The sequence below is a fragment of the Aphelocoma coerulescens genome, unplaced genomic scaffold (assembly GCF_041296385.1).
Source record: "Aphelocoma coerulescens isolate FSJ_1873_10779 unplaced genomic scaffold, UR_Acoe_1.0 HiC_scaffold_83, whole genome shotgun sequence".
Taxonomy (NCBI): domain Eukaryota; kingdom Metazoa; phylum Chordata; class Aves; order Passeriformes; family Corvidae; genus Aphelocoma; species Aphelocoma coerulescens.
The window spans coordinates 393,337-398,799 of record NW_027184067.1 but is presented as its reverse complement, the minus strand read 5'-3'; positions in this window follow the sequence as shown (position 1 = coordinate 398,799).

The following is a 5,463-nucleotide window of genomic DNA, read 5'->3' as shown; positions in this document are numbered from 1 at the left end:
TTTTTAGCCAGTTTTCAGCTCCTTTTCTCTGGGGGGAGATGGAGAGTTGAACTTCGTTTTCCTGGGACTTTGGGGGTTTTTTCCCCTTCTCTTCTTGACTCTTTCAACATCAGAGCACATTGGGAGAATTTTCTCCCGAGGTGGGGGCCCTGAATGTGGGCCCATGAGCCAGCTGCAAGGAGGAGGAGAGAGACTACACCTACGGAAGTGTTGGGGTTCCTCCCCCCTGCCATGAGGTCATGGGAGAGGGGACCCTGGGGTAGAGGCATGGCCTGGGCACGGGGTCTCCCTGCTCCCTGCTCACATGTGCCCTAATCCTGTTCAGCACTGCTTATTTTGTGTTGCCCTGTGCGAGGAGGGCCCTGGTTGTGCTGTGATTGCTCAGTTCTTTGGCAGTGCCCCGCCCATGTGGCTGGAGAAGAAAGAGCTCTGCAACTTCTCTCAAGAATCGCTCCCTGTTTCTTTGCACGGGCCTCGCTGTCTATGGATGTTTCAGGAGACCCCACCGAAACACGGAAGGACTCTCAAATTATCCCAGCTTTCTCTGCACAGCGAGAGCTTTTAATATTTAGCATTGCTATCCTTTTCCTGTGTGTTTGTTAAAAAAATAGTTTTTATCTCTTTCACTTTCTTCCCAGGAAAGTTCTTTTTTCCAAAAACCTGGTGGGGGAGGGCTGGGTGTAACCTGCCTTCTATCAGAGGATATTTTCCTCCACATTTGTCCAAACCGGCACAGCCTGTCCTTTCCTGGGTCTCTGTTGCAGATGGAAGCTGCTGGTGCCATTGTCAGCTTGAAGCACTCTTTTGATGCAAGCAGATGTTGCCAGGTGTGTTCAGCAGCTGTTGCTCAATGCTTATGCCAAGCTATTGTGTTCCTCATGGAACCAAGGAGCCATTGTGACACTGCAGGGGCTGATGGCATCAAGGAGGCAATTGTGACAGTACAGAACCTCCTAGAAACAAGGCTCCATTGTGACACCGTGGGGAATCATGGAATCAAGGAGCCCATTGTGACACGGCTGCATGGAACCAATGGTCCATGGTTACACGGCGGATTCAAGAAGAGAACGGTGACACCACGCAACATCATGGAACCATAGGTCCATTGTGACACAGCGGGGCCTCATGGAAACAAGGGGACCATTGTGGGAAAGCAGGGCCTAATGGAAGCATGGAGAGCATTGTGACACTAAGGAAACTCCTGGAACCAAGATGACCACTGGCACATAATGGAACCTCATGGAAGCAAGCCTCCACAATGACTTTGGAGGGCCTCAGGGACCACAGGACCCATTGTGACACAGCAGGACCTGGTGGAACCAAGGAGCCTTTGTGATACTCCACATCCACATGGAAGCCAGGGTGCACTGAGACACAGCGGGGCCTTGTGGGAACCAAAGACACCTCTGCAAAAAGCAGGCTAGCTCATAGAAGCAAGGAGTCCATTGTTACAACGTAAAAGCTATGGAAGCAAGGGACCATTGTGACACTGCGGGGCCTCATGGAACCAATTGTCCATGATGACAATGCGGATCAAAGGAGACCATGGTGACACTGCGGAACCTGATGGAACCAAGGAGCCATTGTGACACAGTGGGGCCTCATGGAATCAAGGAGACCATTGTGACCCAGGTGTTGCATGTGAAGGCAAGGAGCCATTGTGACACTTTGGGCTTCTTCCCTTGAGCTCTGCAGCTGGCTGTCCCAGCCCAGCGCACCATGTGCCACCTGCTCTCCTCAGGGCTCTGCCTGCACACAGCCCCAGGAGAAGTTTTCCTGTTTGCAAGGAAAGAATGGAAAAGCCTGAGCAGGTTTCCTAAACAACAAACCCCACTCAGGAGCCACATGCTCAGTACAGGCTGCCTGGAACGATGTCCCCTTTCTACAAGGGTCAGTGTGAGCAGGAATGATCTCTGGGAGCAGAATTCTCGGAGTCTTTCCACTGAATTCTCTGTCCCTGTGTCTTGGGGTGACTTTATCGTGTGTATCCCCTATTGCTGCTCTATGCCCAGAAGTGAACTTTGTGCATTTCTGTGCCTTTCAACTGAGCCTGAGAGGGGGGAGAGGAAAAAAACCGGACAAACTTCTCAGAGCGTTTTTTCAAGGACACACATACACGCTCCTCTGCATCCTGCTTGCAGCAAGAGCAGAGGAAGCAACTTTGTTTCTTTTTAGCCAGTTTTCAGCTCCTTTTCTCTGGGGGGAGATGGAGAGTTGAACTTTGTTTTCCTGGGACTTTGGGGGTTTTTTCCCCTTCTCTTCTTGACTCTTTCAACATCAGACCACATTGGGAGAATTTTCTCCCGAGGTGGGGGCCCTGAATGTGGGCCCATGAGCCAGCTGCAAGGAGGAAGAGAGAGACTACACCTACGGAAGTGTTGGGGTTCCTCCCCCCTGCCATGAGGTCATGGGAGAGGGGACCCTGGGGTAGAGGCATGGCCTGGGCACGGGGTCTCCCTGCTCCCTGCTCACATGTGCCCTAATCCTGTTCAGCACTGCTTATTTTGTGTTGCCCTGTGCGAGGAGGGCCCTGGTTGTGCCGTGATTGCTCAGTTCTTTGGCAGTGCCCCGCCCATGTGGCTGGAGAAGAAAGAGCTCTGCAACTTCTCTCAAGAATCGCTCCCTGTTTCTTTGCACGGGCCTCGCTGTCTATGGATGTTTCAGGAGACCCCACCGAAACACGGAAGGACTCTCAAATTATCCCAGCTTTCTCTGCACAGCGAGAGCTTTTAATATTTAGCATTGCTATCCTTTTCCTGTGTGTTTGTTAAAAAAATAGTTTTTATCTCTTTCACTTTCTTCCCAGGAAAGTTCTTTTTTCCAAAAACCTGGTGGGGGAGGGCTGGGTGTAACCTGCCTTCTATCAGAGGATATTTTCCTCCACATTTGTCCAAACCGGCACAGCCTGTCCTTTCCTGGGTCTCTGTTGCAGATGGAAGCTGCTGGTGCCATTGTCAGCTTGAAGCACTCTTTTGATGCAAGCAGATGTTGCCAGGTGTGTTCAGCAGCTGTTGCTCAATGCTTATGCCAAGCTCTTGTGTTCCTCATGGAACCAAGGAGCCATTGTGACACTGCAGGGGCTGATGGCATCAAGGAGGCAATTGTGACAGTACAGAACCTCCTAGAAACAAGGCTCCATTGTGACACCGTGGGGAATCATGGAATCAAGGAGCCCATTGTGACACGGCTGCATGGAACCAATGGTCCATGGTTACACGGCGGATTCAAGAAGAGCACGGTGACACCACGCAACATCACGGAACCATAGGTCCATTGTGACACAGCGGGGCCTCATGGAAACAAGGGGACCATTGTGGCAAAGCAGGGCCTAATGGAAGCATGGAGAGCATTGTGACACTAAGGAAACTCCTGGAACCAAGATGACCACTGGCACATAATGGAACCTCATGGAAGCAAGCCTCCACAATGACTTTGGAGGGCCTCAGGGACCACAGGACCCATTGTGACACAGCAGGACCTGGTGGAACCAAGGAGCCTTTGTGATACTCCAGATCCACATGGAAGCCAGGGTGCACTGAGACACAGCGGGGCCTTGTTGGAACCAAAGACACCTCTGCAAAAAGCAGGCTAGCTCATAGAAGCAAGGAGTCCATTGTTACAACGTAAAAGCTATGGAACCAAGGGACCATTGTGACACTGCGGGGCCTCATGGAACCAATTGTCCATGATGACAGTGCGGATCAAAGGAGACCATGGTGACACTGCGGAACCTGATGGAACCAAGGAGCCATTGTGACACAGTGGGGCCTCATGGAATCAAGGAGACCATTGTGACCCAGGTGTTGCATGGGAAGGCAAGGAGCCATTGTGACACTTTGGGCTTCTTCCCTTGAGCTCTGCAGCTGGCTGTCCCAGCCCAGCGCACCATGTGCCACCTGCTCTCCTCAGGGCTCTGCCTGCACACAGCCCCAGGAGAAGTTTTCCTGTTTGGAAGGAAAGAATGGAAAAGCCGGAGCAGGTTTCCTAAACAACAAACCCCACTCAGGAGCCACATGCTCAGTACAGGCTGCCTGGAACGATGTCCCCTTTCTACAAGGGTCAGTGTGAGCAGGAATGATCTCTGGGAGCAGAATTCTCGGAGTCTTTCCACTGAATTCTCTGTCCCTGTGTCTTGGGGTGACTTTATCGTGTGTATCCCCTATTGCTGCTCTATGCCCAGAAGTGAACTTTGTGCGTTTCTGTGCCTTTCAACTGAGCCTGAGAGGGGGGAGAGGAAAAAAAAGCCAGACAAACTTCTCAGAGCGTTTGTTCAAGGACACACATACACACTCCTCTGCATCCTGCTTGCAGCAAGAGCAGAGGAAGCAACTTTGTTTCTTTTTAGCCAGTTTTCAGCTCCTTTTCTCTGGGGGGAGATGGAGAGTTGAACTTCGTTTTCCTGGGACTTTGGGGGTTTTTTCCCCTTCTCTTCTTGACTCTTTCAACATCAGAGCACATTGGGAGAATTTTCTCCCGAGGTGGGGGCCCTGAATGTGGGCCCATGAGCCAGCTGCAAGGAGGAGGAGAGAGACTACACCTACGGAAGTGTTGGGGTTCCTCCCCCCTGCCATGAGGTCATGGGAGAGGGGACCCTGGGGTAGAGGCATGGCCTGGGCACGGGGTCTCCCTGCTCCCTGCTCACATGTGCCCTAATCCTGTTCAGCACTGCTTATTTTGTGTTGCCCTGTGCGAGGAGGGCCCTGGTTGTGCTGTGATTGCTCAGTTCTTTGGCAGTGCCCCGCCCATGTGGCTGGAGAAGAAAGAGCTCTGCAACTTCTCTCAAGAATCGCTCCCTGTTTCTTTGCACGGGCCTCGCTGTCTATGGATGTTTCAGGAGACCCCACCGAAACACGGAAGGACTCTCAAATTATCCCAGCTTTCTCTGCACAGCGAGAGCTTTTAATATTTAGCATTGCTATCCTTTTCCTGTGTGTTTGTTAAAAAAATAGTTTTTATCTCTTTCACTTTCTTCCCAGGAAAGTTCTTTTTTCCAAAAACCTGGTGGGGGAGGGCTGGGTGTAACCTGCCTTCTATCAGAGGATATTTTCCTCCACATTTGTCCAAACCGGCACAGCCTATCCTTTCCTGGGTCTCTGTTGCAGATGGAAGCTGCTGGTGCCATTGTCAGCTTGAAGCACTCTTTTGATGCAAGCAGATGTTGCCAGGTGTGTTCAGCAGCTGTTGCTCAATGCTTATGCCAAGCTATTGTGTTCCTCATGGAACCAAGGAGCCATTGTGACACTGCAGGGGCTGATGGCATCAAGGAGGCAATTGTGACAGTACAGAACCTCCTAGAAACAAGGCTCCATTGTGACACCGTGGGGAATCATGGAATCAAGGAGCCCATTGTGACACGGCTGCATGGAACCAATGGTCCATGGTTACACGGCGGATTCAAGAAGAGCACGGTGACACCACGCAACATCATGGAACCATAGGTCCATTGTGACACAGCGGGGCCTC